Here is a 17,428-nt window from a genome sequence, read left to right as displayed (position 1 = left end):
TCAGGTAGGAACTCTGAAGAAAGACAATATGTCAGATCTATCTGTGCTTTATTTAATGTGAAAATGGCAATAGATTCTCTAGGGATCATCAGAGTGGTAAAACAACTTCTTAATTACTTCAGTAGTCTCATTTCACCACTGCTTGGAGAAACAGCCTGCCACAGCCCCTTGACTCTTGTCTCAGCAAAACACCTGTCCCACATGGCAGAGACAGAACTGCACTGAGATATCAAGCCTTGGAGTTCCATGCATCCCTCAGAAATACCCCACAGTGGCTGCTGTCAAAGAGAATGTGTTAAAGGTGAGCACACCTTCTTGAATAATAGCACAGACCAGGAAGATTCTTAAGGAGGTGGAAATAAGAAATAAATGAATTGTCATCCCACCTTCCTGACAGCTAACTCCTGAATGAGTGTTGGTGAACAAAAGATATCCAGGTCTTCCACTAACTGTCGCCCAATTGTAGTTACAAACTAAAATAATTTATCTGGTGACACAGATGTTATGGCTGTTTCCCTCAGTATTCATTGTATATATGGAGCCAGGAAAGGTGTGGTGACAACAGACCTGCCACTGGAGCAATGGGGCTTCTGGAAGGGAGAAGAGCCCAAGACTCAGCTGAGGAACAAGAAGGTCCCATCAAGCTCGGATATAGGCTTGGAGGAGAATTGGTTGAGAGCAGCCCTGATGAGAAGAATCTGGAGGTGCTGGTTGACAAGAAGTTCAGCATGAGCCAGCCAGTGTATCCTGGCGTGCATCCAAAGCAGTGTGGCCAGCAGGGCAAGGGAAAGGATTCTTACCCTCTGCTCTTGTGAGAACCCATCTGGACTGCTGCATCCAGGTCCAGGATTCCCAGCAAAAGAAAGAAGTGTACCTGTTGGAGTGACTTCAGAGGAGGGTTGTGAAGATGATCAGAAGGTGCAGCACCTCTCTTACAAGGACTGACTGAGAGAGACAGGGTTTTTCAGCCTGGAGAAGGGAAGGGTCCAGAGAAACCTTATAGCATCTTCCAGTACCTAAGGGGGCCTGCAAGAAAGCTGGAGAGTGAAATTTTGCTAAGACAGGTTGTGACAGGACAAGCGGGGAAGAGATTCTTTACTGTGAGGGCGGTGAGGCTCTGGCATAGGATGATTGAGACTCTGGCACAGGTGGTGAGGCTCTTGACCCAGAGCAGATGTGGACACCCCATCCCTGGAAGTGTTCAAGGCCAGGTTGGATGGGGCTCTGAGCAACCTAAACTAGTGAGCAACCTGAGCAACTCTGAACAATCAGAGCATGTCTCTGACCATGGCATTTCTCCAGGCCGAAGGAATCAAGGTTAGTGAAAGAGATGCAGAGTGAGTGGGGAACCTCACAGAATGAGAAAATGCCAGGTTGCATGGCTTCAACTGCAAGATCAGACCATGGGGTTGAAAAGTCCTTATTCTAATCAAAATATTATTTCCAGAATGGGGACAGCACACCAGGGCAGATCTCATGTCTGGGGCAGCATTGTGTGCTCTAAGACTCCCCTGCCCACTTATGATGTACTGTCATGGTGAAGGAGATTGACTTCAGTTTTAAGAACAATATGGAATTTCAGAAATGAGTCAATAAAAACTTAGTATAGACTTGAGGATTTGAGCACAACAGCAGTAGCACTTAGGCACAGCTATCTTGCAGATGAAAGGGAGATGTCAATAGACTTAGCCAGTGTAAATCCCATTTAATAAGATACATTACACTATCTGCTAGAGTGCAGACAAAAACAAACATACATCTGACCTAAAAGATCCTTTCCAATCTCAGAAGTTCATCCTCTGGGACTCAGCATGACACACTCAAAGGACTAAAGTGCTGAATGAAATATTTCTGAAATTCAGCTGTGTGAAGACTCTTGACACAGATTTAATATCCCCATTTCATATAAAGAGCACTTTTCACAGCCATACCACCTTTGATCTCATAGTCCTGATCTTTAAAGATCTCCAAAATGCCTTCCAAAGGAGGGCCTGGAACTAACAGCTTGAACTTCTAGTCACCAGGAAACAGGGATTAAACAGAGATATTGATTTCATGGCATAGTATAATTTCCTTTCTCTTCCACTAACCTTTCCATGTTCCACAGAGTAGAAATTATATTTTGTTTCTTTCCCTTAGCAAGGTAACTGCCTTATCAACTTGTCTCTACTCTGCACATACTAGCGACATTTTCTTTCAGAGGTGTTTTCCTTGGTAGGTACCTGAGCAATTGTTTTCAATTTGTGCTTAGCTTTGAAGTCTGCTAACTTTGATTCATACCTGAGGAAGGCAGTTGTGCCTGAAAAGAAATCTTTAAATAAAAGATGCATGTGCACATGAGCACACCTGGTTCTACCTGCTGTCTTTAGGAAATTGTTGCTAAAAAAACCACAGCCGCATCTCCTTTATAAATATTTCTGAAGTTGGCAGGTTAAGAGAATACAGTAGAAAAAGCACACTAAGTTAAGTAAAATATGAGACATGATGAGACCCTGTTCAAGTAAACAGCAAAGTGAATCATCATGTGGTGGTGGAATCATATATAATCAATATGGAAAACACTAATGGCCTATGTCTAAACCCTATGGCTGTTCCACCCACTGATTCAGGAAACTAAGGGTCATCTCTAGGTTCTGTGTCACATCACACAACATTTTTTGGTTGTCTTGGAAGCCTGGGAACAACCTAAAAGGCACTCAATGTTAAGAAAATTCAATCTAACCTAGGAAAGCTGAATGTAGGGAAGGGCTCTGTCAGACTCCTCCTTGCTTGGACACAGAAAAAAAGCCAAAAAACATTCTAAACAAATGCTACCAGAGGACAAAGTGCCCAAGACAGGAGCATGTACTCTCTAACTGAGAGTACCACTGCAGTTTTCAATTCCAAACACAGCCATGGTGTAAAGGATTGAGTCTTCCAGTAGGACCCGGATGTTATGCTACACATTCCCCTCTTTGCTGAGCTAACAGGATCAAAAAAACTTCTGAAAGCAAGTGAGACAATTCAGAAAATTACATTATCTGCTAGAATGTGGACAAAATGCAAACACTCATCTGACCTAAAAATCCTTTCCAATATCAAAAGTTCCTGTGGAACTCAGAGTTCATGAGATCTTTGCATTTATTTTTTAAGAACACTGATACTTATTTTTCCTCTTACTAATTGTTTCAGTTAATCAGTAATAAAAAATTATTCCCTATAACTTCATTAATAGGACTAATGGCTTTCACTACAATCATGATGAACTTCTGTTATATTTTTGATCTTTCAAAACAAGTGAACATTTGCAAAAATAACACAAATGAAAATAAAAGAATAATACATAACAATCCCATAAAATTTGCTTTGATGGACAGTATCCTTTCATACATTTCATCCTTTCATTCATGCTACAATTTACTACATGAAAAATAACACACATCTCAAAATATATTATGACATGGTTATGATAAAATAAAGCTTGAGCCAACCTTGATAATATTTCCAGAAATCAAAACATTAGTTACTAGTGGAAGATGATTCCTGTTTTAAATTTGTTAGATGTTTTAAGTCCATCCTTTGCTGCAAGTATTCTTTTTGCTGTGCCATTTTTTTTTTATCCTTCAGGAGTTATTCACAGAAAGTGAACACCAGAAGCTATGTATGTGATAAATTAAAATTTATGAATTTAGGAAGCCAGCTTTTAGATTACCTGGCCAGCACAGTCAAAATGGGAAACTTGAAAGTATTTAGCACCATGTTTTGATATCAGACAAATATTTATTTTTAAAGAGAGCAGTTACTTGTAAACATTATTAACATTTTTCAAGAAATATTTGAAATCCATAGACTTAAAGTATTATATCCCATGACTATAACCTATTCTTTCTTGGATTAGTAAGAAAAATAAATAGATACTACATATAAAGTGATTATTTAAAAATTATGTTACTTTTTCTACCCCTAAAGAGAGTCAGTGGAGGGAGTAATTAGCAGAGTTGTTGACCATCCTATCAGAGAACAATTTAAGAGAATAAGAAAATGGAAGAAAAGATATTGTACTGGTAAGAATCAATCTATCAATGCTTTGAGAAGGGGCCATTTACAAACAAAGAACTAAATAGAGTTTTGATACTCCATTGGCTCATGGACTCCATGAAAAAAGAAGAATTAAAATTATTACCTTTCCTCCTCATCACTCATGATGTAAATAAAAAGCCAGGTGATTTATTAATATGAGTGCAATATTGATTTGCAATGAAAGCCTTGCCTCTACTGTTGCCTTGGTGTTATAGCCAGTGATTAAAAGGATGGTTTGCATGACATCTGCCTGTCCTCTGTGTCACCTGAGAGCAGTTCCCTACAAGCCAAAGCAGTGCTTGGGAGTTTAGGAGAAAACTACAGATATCACAGTTTGTAATAGAATGTTATTCCTTGGAAAAAAACCCAAAATGACAACCCACCAAATTCAGTTCTAAGGCTCATTGAGAAGATTTATCAAGGGTTTCCTGTGCCCTGAAAAGATCCTAAAATTTTAAGAGCATCTGAGAAATCAATTGGAAGCACAACTTATTTCAACATCAAGGCACAATCAGAAGTGACTACAAGTCTGCACACCAGCACATGCCTACTTCTGTGTGTCAGGGCATCCATGCAAAATTACAGTGTGTAATATATTTTTTATCTATCACACATTTTACCCCACTGATTAATCTACTTATCATTCATTACATGAAGGAATCAAACTGAGGGGAATAATCTCTTTACTTAGCACACTAGGTGTCAGCTGAAAAAGCTCCTTGTCTGTCCATCCATTAGTAGTGTAGGAGTGAGATGTACAATTGATCTGATTTTTCTTTCACATTGTTGAAAAATAGAAAATAACCCTGCTGCCATCAACACACTACTCAACTTCTCAGATTTTAATGACAGACACTGATGCAGCTGCCATCTTTCTTGGTCATCGTAGCCTAAAGCAAGCTCAAATTTTTAAGCAAAATGAGTCCAAAGCTCAGGGCGACACAGACAGGAAAGCTGGTCAAGCCCATGCAAACAAAGGTGCATAATCTTGGCACACCACCACCAAAAACATTGGATAATTGACACAACAGGGCTCACTGCTCATAAACTGAATATAACACTCTTGCTTTCTGCTGACAGCTCTGTGAAAAAAATACTTCCTCAGTGGGGAGTGATCAGATTCAGCTGAATGTATTCTTTAACTTCTCACAAGGAAATCAAACACCTCCTTCATCTCCTGGCTTAATGGGTGCCCATGTAGGGCATGTGTAGATGAGAGAAGAGGAACTGCTCTGGAAAGTGGTTCACCAACCGTACACCAGCAGCTTCTCTATGCAGGGCAAGGCAAATATGCTGGCTGAGTAGATTTAAATGCCCAGAGTTCTGCTTTCTGCCATGCTGGTATTCACTGCCTCCCCAGCACAGAGAGAGAAAGCAGGATCCTGTGCCATACCATGCTTGGACATTAAAGGGATTGCACAGGCATACAACTGTGTTTCAACGTCAAACTGACACCACTAACACACCCCCAACCTCTCTGTCCAAAAGGGAAGAGATTCAGTTTAACATCAGCAGGTGCTGTCAGCCCTTTCAGAAAACCCTTTGTTAGTACCTCTCATCTTCAATAAAAGAACCCTGTGCTTCCAGAGCAGGGTGCAATATGAGCACTAAAACAAACATCAAGACCTTGTCTGCCACTGAGGGTACAAGGGCAGGATCTTGGCTATCATCTGTATAATTGCTAAACCCTCAAAGTTTGCTTCTTTTTTCCAGAAGCAGAAGAGTAAACCAGTAGATCATTATCTGGTTTCAGAAACAGACATCTCTTTTAAACCTATTTTCCCTCCCCAGTGACTTTTCTAGGACTGGGAGAGCAACAAAGGAATATCCATACTGTGCTTTTATTTCAGCCTTGTCTCTGACCTTGCAAAATGTGGAAAAATCTTGGATAGACACTGTCACCCTTGCCTAAAGCATTAATGAAAATGGCTTCAGTTCCTTGGCATTAAATGAAAAAAATGACCTCACATGTACCTTGATCTCTCAGAAGGCTTTTTGGATCTGATTACAATGAGAAGGAAAGAAATATTTGTGCCTACTTTTGCCATAGTGTATAAGTATTCATCTAGCCTGTGAGAAAAATTGACACAAATCTAGGGAGGTGGTAAGGTGGCACAGCTTTTAGGGGGGCTGTAAGGGATATATGGCTGCCTAGACCCAGAAGCAATTGTTTAATTTTATTAAAATAAAAGGAAAAGATGTAGTTGTAGCAGCATTGGTTCAGCCACACAAAACATGTCAGACTCACAACATTACGTATGCAGTAACTTTAAGCACAAAGGAACATGTTTTTCTAATATGTGTGTGCATGTGTGCATATGTATGCTTGCCTGTGTGTATTTGTGTGTATATATATATATATATATATATATATATATACGTACACATATACACAAAAGTGTACACATAGGCTTGAGACCAGACAGTAAACAAAAGGGGCTAGCAGTGTTCATTCTCATATATGAATCTGAGGGGAAAAAATGATCAGATTTAAGAAAAATTTGCTGGAGTGATGGGAAGATCAAAATGAATGGCTCGTCCATATTATGCAATGAGAAAGAAGAGTCTTAGTGTTCTACCTGTTAGAGCATCCTGATTACTTCTGACTGCTTGCCACAACAAGAGCATCCTGATTACTTCTAACTGCTTGCCACAACAAGGAGGTTGTTTTTGCAGTTGCCCTGCTCTGTTGTGTGCCAGCGAATGAGCTCTGCAACCTCACCCCCACAGACCTTTGATTTGTCATGCTACGAGCCTTCCCCTGGCTCTTGAAACATGTCAAGGAAATACATTCCAGCTTCTGGGATGCCCAGATTCATCTGTTGACACCCTGATGGGTTTGTTTGGAGCTCCAATTTGTTTAAATCTATTGTTTTGAAGAAAATAGGGGGCCCTAGTGCCTATTAGGCTTCATTTTGAGATGCTTAAAAATGCAAACCAAGTTAATCTCAGCAAAACAAAGGGGTTATGCTGAAACAGTTACACACTAAAAAAAAAGCAGGAAAGCACAAATTACTAGGCTATCCTTAACTCCTGTCTGCTACCAAGGCTTAGAGAGCTGTGGCATGCTGAAGGCAGCTGAGACTGGCACCACAGAGACAGCTGTGAGATACAGACCTCCATATCAGACTGGAGTCAGGCTAAAGGGACTTTTTCTCCAGCATCATCTGAGTATGACCATAATATCAACACATATAAAATAATTTTAAAGCACATTCCCCTTACTATTTAATTTTAAGGGAATATAATACCAATTGTGATGAGCCTGTGAATATGTAAACACAAGTAGTTCTCAGGCATGTCTGAGGATTATACAAAAATTTGACACACTGATTTCTCACAATAAAATGGAGAGGGAACTGAGCTGGAATTTGCCTGTTTTTCCTTGCCCCTGGCACCATGACTTTCATTGTTGCATTTTTCATAGCCTGATTACAATTTATAAATATGTCAAGGAAACCACTATCATTAAGATACTGGTTTCCACAAAGACCACACACTTTAAAATAAACCAACAATTCATATTACTAAGTTGGCACATGGTATCTCTATTTTCCAATGCAACATTGCAAGCTGGGGCCCACCAGACTTAGCACTTATCTGTTTAATTTGAATCAGATTAATAAATTTAAAACACTTGAGGTTTAAATTTGTAACTGATTAAAGGAAAATTAAGAGATGGATGAGCTTTCTCCCAGATGAGAAAAATCCCACAAAACAAACTATTCCTTAAACTTGCAATTACGATGTGCAGAATGAACAAGTCATAGCTGATTTTAAGCTGAAAGATTGTATCACACATCTCAGAAAGCTGGAATTCAGTATTTGAGTTTGAAAAAAAGGAAAAGAAAAAAGGAACAGACAAATTTCATACTAAAGGGACCTGTTTTGTTCAATGTAAATTGACTCAAATCTGAATTCCTCCTTAAGGGGCAAAAAGGAAATAAGCATTAACCAAAATTGGTCTTCATCCATGGAAGAAAATCATAATCAACATATATCTACACTGTGCATCCAGAATATACAGTCAATCATACTATATATATACCCTGGGAAAAACTTTGAAAGCCATTTCCTTGCTTAGAATAGTTGTTACCAGAACCATTAAAAAACTTCAAGAGCTATAAACTTGGAATTACTGATAGGCTACTAGAAATCTCCATGTCCCACCACTTAGTATATAAAGAAAAAAGACCCGAAAAAATTACCAGTAAAATAAATTAAAATCCTACTGATAAGGAGATCTAGTTGCAAGAATATAGAGGAAACGAATATTTAAAGAAAGGAAAAATTGGAGAAGCAGCTAAGTCATGTGAGCAATGTATGGTAATTTAAAAACTCAGTGAAATCTCAACAGGCAAAATAATTAAGAACAATAAAATGGAATTTTTAATAAGAAGCGCCTGACTAAGGATTAAATACATTTCAAGATAGAGAGATATGATGAATGACACCAGAGAAAATTTAAAATGCTCACTAGATATTTACATTCTATAAAGAGACTTATAAAATGAGAATTCATCTATTTTATGTAATACAAAACATTGTAAAATAGTTTAAAAGGCCAGATCTGCCATGATTAAACATGGGCATAAGTAATCAACAAGTCTAGGCAACTTACTTGCACCCCACAATGCCTAAAATTGCTTAGCTGAAGGGTTCTCCAATTCATTAACATTTATAAATTATTTATATTATAATCAATCATACAAAACTGGAACAATTCCAGTAGATGGGAGTACAGCCAAGAAAAAGAAAATTTTGGGGCTGGAAAACCCTGCAACACTCAGTGTCAAAAATTCATCTCAATTTGTTGAAGATCAACACAGAAATGTTGATCAGTCTGCAAAAATTATCTGACAGTCTGCAGATTTTTATTCTGTAACCATTTCTAGCAGGAATAAAAAAACAATAGAACAGCTAACAACATGGGCTAAAGGATGCTCTCATGATGAAGGTGTCTAGATGTTGGTTTGGTTTTTTTCTGAGCCATTTTTTTCTGTTCCTTACTGCATCTCCTAAGCCTGGCAGTCTTTGTAGTCAAATCCTGCTGCTAGGTGGCAAGTACCTCTGACCTCTGATTTTGTAGAGAAGGCTCCTAGAGTTTTCAAAGGCCCTTGAAACTGGCTGTTGTGCCAGTGGGTTCAAGAATGCAGTCATCTATGCAAACAAACATCTATGCATCACCAGGAGGATGGAAGAACGGTTCAACCCATCGAGATTAAATGAGTGTTTGCAGATTCTTGTGATATCTCTGAGAACAAATGAAAAATCTGAAAATTAATTAAAAGCACAGCTTCACAGCTGAGACCTTGAATGTGGCATTTCATCTGGAGCTAATGTTTATGAGCAGTTACACTCTCCCTACCTTGGCAAAAGGTTATAGATTCACAATTAATAATTGTGCTGCTATTAATCTTTGGATGAAGTGGAACATAGTCATTAAACAGAGACAGCCTTTTACAAGGAGTTGGATGCAGATGAGTACAGAATCCTTTCACTGGATGAAAGGGGAAAATTGGTAAGAAATGTTTTTAAAGCCTTGATACTATAATGATCCTATTCTGGTCACAAATAAACACTTGAGTCTTCCCCAAAAGTCTATCTGAGTCAACTGCAGCATAGTCAAGACTGTTCCTTACCCCATCCTTCTGAAGCTGTGCCTGCTTTTCAGTTGCATCAGATCAGAGCTCACTGTCATGATTTCTGTTGTCCCATCGGCTGCTCAAGCTCTATCCTCTGACATTTGTATGAGCAGCTCGTGAGCTGCAGCATTTTCCTGTTGCTGCCTTTTGAGGCTTGGGGCACAAAGACTGGGGCAGTACTACGTGTAGTATGGAGTTTATCCAGGCGAATAGTTCATCTGGGATTTTAGGTCTTCCCTTACACTGCTCTTGGCCCAGAGCCAAGGCAGCCTCAAGAACTGTCTCAGTTCCCATTACCAAGGTGCTCAGTGAAGACCGATTTCCCAGAGACCCTCTACCTAGATGGTATCCTTTTGCTATAATTTCCCATTTTCTGCCACTACCAAAAGCAGAAGCATCACCCTCACCCACAATTTGCTCTGGAAGCCCATGGAACAGCTAAGGGCTGACACTACTGCCAGCACAAAAATCCAGGTTTGATACCAAAGGTCCTCCTGACAGCTCTTAAACCCAATCCTTCCTGGTATGTTCTTTTTCTCACCTCTAAAATAATCTTCCTGAGTATCATCTTCATGGAGCCTTCAGAGAGACGTAATGGCTAATTCTACTTCAACTTTGACCTAAGTATAACTCCCAGATTCTCAAGTGTCTCTAAGGTTTTCTGAGTCAATTTTACAGGTCCTATTAGAATCATGTCTCTTGTGCAGTGTGAAGAGGTAGCTATTTTATATACTTGCATGATGTGGGAAAAATACACTGGCTTCTTTAAATGATCTATGAGTGAGAAAATAAAACTGGCAAGTGGCTAAATTTAACCATCCATAAACTTGTAATTTGGCTACATCTTTGACACCATCTAAGTAAAACAAGAACCTAATCAGGTGATGCACACCTACCAAACTTAATGGGGAGCAACCAAGCACAAGCAAGTCCATTAAATAGTGCAATGGGAAATGAAGTTAAAAATATTTATCAATCACTTTCAGGAAGATCACAGAGTAATGGAAAATTTTTATGAGTTTGACAGGCATTGCTTTTCCAAAGGCAATTTATTACCTAGGAATGTGTGCTTTCACTGAAGAAATCATTCTTGCTTTTTAATGACTTTAGCATTAGGCACAGAATTTTGATATCAGTATATTTACTACACTGCCAAAGATAGGATCTTCAGATTCCTGACACTTTAATAGCTTCCACGCTTCAGAGCCTAGAAAATTCTAATGTTCCCTGATAGTACCAGGAGAAAGTCTTTTACCATCATGTGCAAAATGTCTTAGTCGTTCCCCAGTGAATATCACAAGTTATCCAAGAAATATTTAATGAGAAAATGATTGAGGAACCTACATCAAGGCCACTAGAAAATGAAATTTTTGTTTTGATTGATTTTTGTTGGGTAATACAAATGAGCCTCTAGTCTATGATAGGCATGTTTTATTGACTCCCCCACTCTTGAAGCAGCTTGACAGGAATTAGAGAACAATGTAATTGTGGCTATAGCATTATCATCTCTTCAGAGGAAGCCTATCTCTTTGTGTTCATGCCTTATCTGTGCTGCCTGGGCTGTAACCATTTCTCACTGCAATGGTTAATTTGATAACAGTTGGTAAGGATTACAATATGCCTCTATAGTGGATTCAAGTAAATTATCCTTCCCAATCCTTCCGTGGATAGATTATAACACTTCAACAAGCTGGTTTTCCACACTTTAACAGAAGGGCTTTTTCCCCTCCTATTTAAAAAGCTTGTAAGCTGAAACAAGTGCTTCTGCTTTTACATACTTATTCCTTGGCATGCACTTGTAGGCAGTTAGTAGTTATTAGGCTGCATTGTGCAATTTAGAACTTTAAAAAGACATCTGCACAGAACTAATACAAGAGTAAGGGTGTATAATTTTTGATCTCATTTGTTAATATAGAATAGAAAATTATTATGAAATTGATAGAGATTATCCCCAGCTTAATTGTTAGAAGCAAACGATCATTGCATACTGAGGCATGAAACACAAGGTGCATCAAGTCAAGTAGTAAGCACAAATTTTGCAAGGCCAGAGAAAATCACATTATCTGTGAAGAAGAAATTGATTATTTTTACTGACTGACCATCTAATAAGATTCAACTTTCACTTGCATATAGTCACACAATGACCCAAAATTTTTTAATTCCTATCCTGACTGGACTCTGTCAGTCATAGTAGTAAGTGGAAGACAATGAGAAGGAAAAAAGGCAAGTTGGAAACAACAGAAAGCTAGTCAGTAAATCATAAGTCAGTTCTCTGAGGAAAACTGGATAAACACAGTTAATTTCTTAAATATGTTCCTAACACCTGCACATAAATCATCCTAATAGGAGAGAAGAAAAGGGAAAATATCTATTGTTAAGGACCCAAAATTCACATACTGCATATCTTGTGAGATTTTAGTTTCCTTTAGTTTGCTTCTGTGGAGAAAGCACACACTAACTGCTAGAGAGCATCTCTCAGCTAGGTTTCAGCTGACAGGAGTTCAGTTCATGTGCTGTCACAGCACTTGGCAAGGGGAAGCAAAGCTTGGTAGGGAGGGATGATAAAGTCATTCACCTCAAAGAGGTAATCAGGAACACCTGATTCAAACTAAATGTGGATGTTGAGTGTGTTGCTGTACAGGGACACAACATACAATGTAGCAGAACAAGGATAATGGTGCATTTAGTCATCCATGTCCATCATGACCGTGATTTCTGCAATGATGGTGACAGTAGTGTCTGTCCTGCATGCTTTATCTTTGCTTCCAGTCTCCTGGCACATGGGCATTAGCACTGCACAGACTTTCTCTTCCAAGAAAGTGGAGCGGGGGATGCACCAAATTCTCACCTTTTTTTCTGCTTTTCTATCAAATGCCCATGCTGGATTTGTGTAGGCATAGCACAGCTGGTGGCTGGGAGAGCCAGCCAAGCTCTTGAAGGGAGCTGCCATCTGCAAGGAAGTCCTATACTTCAAGGGTACAAGAAAAAAAATTAACCAGCTTCTAACAACTTCTACAGAAGTGAACAGAGATTCCTCCTCTCACTAAGATCCTTTCTCTTCTTGGGCCCCCCAGACCCCAGCTAGCCCAGCAAAACACTCATTAGAACATTAGAGCATCACGATGCTCTGTAGTGTTGGAGCCTGTGTCACTGTCACAGCAGATTGCTCTGGCACTGTCCATCACTAGGAACACTCAGTCTTCTCTGAGCAAGACTCGGATACTTCCTGAGAAAAAAAATACAAAACGATTTGGCTTCTATTGAGCAAGGTGACTTTCTTTCCTAGAAGAGGAACATTTTTTAACCTGGGCTAATCTGAAGCAAGTATGATATTTATCTAAGTTAAATTAAAAACCACCTGAGTTAGTATAGCTGGTGTCTGCAGAGCACTTTCTCTAAAGCATTTAAGTAATGAGGAGGTAGCAACAAATCACAGAGAAGTAAAATTTAATGCAGAATAATTTAAAATCCATTATCATTTTTCCTTGCTGTGCATACCTTCATCTGAGGAGGAGGTGAGAGGAGGGCTTAAAAGCCATTTTATTGGCAACAAGTGCCTTCTTATGCACACCTTTCTCTCTGAGTTTTTCTCATGCTCATAGGATGCCACAGACACACAAGTCTTACCCAGATGCCACAGACACACAAGTCTTACACAGACTTCTTACAAAGTTCATCCTGGAACAGCATTCCCTGAATTTTCACTCTGATGAACCTCCTTTTAAAGACTCTGAGTCTGGATTAACTGAAGTGTCTACCCTGGTTTTAGTTATATCCTTTTGAGATAGAGGCCAAAGAAGTCAAGGAATTACAAATTTTCAGGGTGGGCAGTGAACTCTGGGTTTTTGAATGATGATCCATGTAGTGAAAAATGTAGAGAGAAAAAAAAAGGTACAGTAAACAGAAAATAGCTATCAAAAATATATGCTTCCCAAGTATCACTGTTATACTTCCCAATTTTGCTCACCCCAGGTTATGATGGTTTCCATCAGCAATAGATACTATAAATAGCTAAACACATGGGCAAATTTCCATGGGAACAAAATGCAATCATCTGTTCAGCGTAGCCACCTGGTTGAAAATGGCAGCTATGTTTGAAAGTAGCAGTTCTATTATATTCAGTTCTATGCCTACAATAAGCAGACATACTGAGCATTACAGCTAATGTTGTTTTTTCATAGTTTAAAAGGTACTACCTCACCAACTTACCACATAAGTTTACAGTTCACCAATCTTGATGCAGATATAAAAGCTGTAACTGATCATCTACTTAATAAAATTAATGAAATTACTTTCACACCAAGCTTGACACTGCTTTAGCTTTAAAAGCCAATGTGAAACCCCATATATGAACTCTGTACATTCATTTTGTTTTTCTATACAATGAAAAAAAAATTCTATCTGAAGGTGTTTGGAAAGAAGAATCTCCAGGATTATAGTTTTCATGAAAGGCTCTGTAGAAACCAATCTGGAAGCTGAAAGCCCTTTCCCCACCTTTCTTCCAAAAACTAGATGCCATATGGAGGCATGAGAGCACCAGCTCCCCATGCATAGCCATCACAACATTCTTTCCCAGTATCTTTTCCTGTTAACTGGAGTACTACATCCAGGCATGGGAAAGTAGCTGGCCTAATCTCCCTGCACATTCCTGCCCTCTTTGCTTGTAAAAGCAAAAAGGTTATAAATAATGGTGGGGAGTGTCACACAGACACCTGTGGGGCTAAGACCCCAGATTATTTCACAGATTTCCAAACAGCTGCCTAAAATATTCCTTCTGTCCTCCTTTCTTACTCATTCCCCTAGAAATTTACACAGAAAAAACCATCTAGAAGAGCTCTGGATCTTAAGAAACAAGAAGCAGTACAACATTTCCTTAAGTAGATCAATCTATAAACAAAAGATTTTCTTTTCTGGTTGGGAAAGCATATGGAGAAAGCTTCTTTATTGGGTAAGGCAGAAGGAAAAATAGCACTGAATATGCCATTCACAAATAGCATACTTGGTGTATTACAATGGTGATGTTGCTAAGGACAAAGAATGTTCAGTGAAATCTATCTAAGACAGCTGATACTGTCCATACACTTTAAACCTAAAAGATTCTCCCTTGCAAGAGGGTGCTTTGCAGCTGTGTTTCATCCATCTTCCCTGGGACCCTGCAGAGATCTCTGTAGCAACCTGTTCTCAGTGGCCACAACAATGTGCCCCAGTACTCACTCTCCAGCATGTCCTGGGTTGAGCAGAGCAGAGCACAAAGCCACATTTAATCTCTGCAAACTGTACAAAAGGGGATGTTGAATCAGTTCTTCAGAGCCATGAAAGAAATTTGATCTGTCTGAGGAAATCTGCTGCAGAAAGCAGATTTCATAGGAGAGAGTCACACTCAGACAGACATATTTCTCTGAACTGGAGAGCATCTGGCATACCATCAAGTTACACTTACATTACTAATGAGCTAAATGAAAGTTTTAAGTGGCCCATATGTGCCTTTTGGAAGGACCAGGAATGTGACAACTGAAGACAAGTCACAAGATGTTTAACTACTGCAGAACCAAAGCTGTCCAGACAGATGCTCAAACTGTAGCTAGAACCAGAGGAAAACAGAAATACTTCAAGCACAGAGACTCTTCAAATCCAAATTATGAGCATGATGGAGAAGTTGGCCTGTTGATGTAAAGACAGAAAAATAATTAATGCATTGCAGACTACAGCACTTAAAGGAGAGGAAGAAGGCTGAGTAACTGAGATTTTTGTCATTATATTATGCCCATGCTTTAAATTTTGCCCATCTCTAAGACCAAATGTAACTCTGCTTATCCACTACCACATAATTTTGCCTATGGTACAAATATTGGACAGTTTCATTTCAACAACTAAGTCTGGATTGTGGTTTAACCCCAGCCAACAACTAGGCCTCACACAGCTGCTTGCTCACTTCCCTCAGTAGGATGTCCAGAGAATGGGAAAAATAAAAGTTAAAAAAGTAAAGGATTGAGAGAAAGAGTTTAGGAGATAAAGCAAAAGCCCTACACACAATGAAAGCAAGCCAAGGAATTTGCTCACCACTTTCCATAGGCAGGCAGTTGTTCAGGCATCTCCAGGAAAGCTGAGCTCCATCAGGAAGATGGATCAGATAACTTAGGAAAACAAGCAGCAGCGTCCCACCTTCCTCTTTCTTCCCCCAGCTTTATATGCAGAGCATGATGCCATATGGTGTGTGACATCCCGAGGTCAGCTATCCTGGCTCTGTCCCCTCACAGATCCTTGTGCTCCTCAGCCCAGCTGCTGATGGGGAGGTGAGAGAAACAGAAAAGGCCTTGACGCTGTGCAAGTGCTTCTCAGAAATCATGAAAACTTCTCACTGTTATCAGCACAGATCCAAAGCACCGAACCACAGGAGCTACCAGGAAGAAAATGAACTGTATCCCAGCCAAAATCTACACAAACTGCAGTCCTCTGAGTCTTTTACATAGCAGAACTGATGCTTATGCTACTTTTTAGAAATGGAGAGGTAGCACAGCATTTGGGCAGCTCTAGAGTTCTTAGCAATTCTGCATCTCTCTCAGATCCTGAGGAACAAATACTTCTGAATTTCTTTTCTCATTTTTTACAAAAACCTTAACACCCTTCTATTTTTTCTGGTGTCTTTCACAATTACTTCCACTGCCTTGTAAAAAATAGTCACAAAACCAGGTGGACTGTGAATTAGGAAATCTGGCTCAAGGAAAGTCAGTGTACCACATGAGGTAAGAAGAATGCCTGATAACAGTTCAATTAACATCAATAATAATAATAAAAAAACCACATTCCAATTAAAATAATTTGTAACTAGATGTTGCCTTGCTAAACACAGGGACAACAATTGAAAAACGGTGCAGGTAATGTGTTCCAGGACATTACCAAAGGAGTGAAAGAATATTTCCTCAATGCTTACATTATTTTAAATACAACACAATTCTTAAAACAAAGTTTTGAATGAAAACAATCTCTGTCTGTAGCCTGCATTTGTATTTAAGCTGTATTTAGGAGAATAACTTAAAGCTGGCTCTTAATTTGAAGATATCCCACCCATGCTTTTGTTGATTTGTGTTCATTTTGCCACTGGTTAATAACAGCTAAATAAATATAATCATAAAAATTCCCTGCCTAATACTTAATTTTGAGCTTGTCTCATTGAGTTTCCAGCTATTAGTTCTTGTTGTGTATTTCTCTGCTAATTTAGAAGCACTTTTGTATTCATTTGTTCTTCCCATGAAACATTTATATACAAATCAAGTAATTTCTCCATCTGTTCTAGTATAAAGAACAACTTGATCTGCAAGTATCTCATTATACAGCTTTTTCTCTTCCTCTTTAGTAATTGCTTTCTTCACTCTGCAATTTTTAATATCCTTTTAAAAAGTATGAAATAAAAACATTTCCAGGTTCTTACTTGTACTCACACATAAAATTATGTTACTGCTTCCATATATTCTTTTCCTGCTCCAAAGCACATGCCACCTTTCCTGTCATTGTAGGGACTGTCACACTGATCCAATGCCCCCTCTAATCTCTTTTTCAGAGTCACTACTTTTCTTTCCCCCTATTTTTTAATGTTGGTCTATGTTTCTAGACACATTATTTGATTTCTTCTCATATTAAAATTCATTTCATTTAAACGAACTCTGTTGTTTAGTATTCTTGATCTCTCTGAAGAACTGCTTCTACAGTTTGGCAGAGCACATCTC

This window comes from Molothrus ater, chromosome 2, assembly GCF_012460135.2.
Source record: "Molothrus ater isolate BHLD 08-10-18 breed brown headed cowbird chromosome 2, BPBGC_Mater_1.1, whole genome shotgun sequence".
In the NCBI taxonomy this organism is placed as follows: domain Eukaryota; kingdom Metazoa; phylum Chordata; class Aves; order Passeriformes; family Icteridae; genus Molothrus; species Molothrus ater.
Note: the sequence above shows the minus strand (reverse complement) of the source record.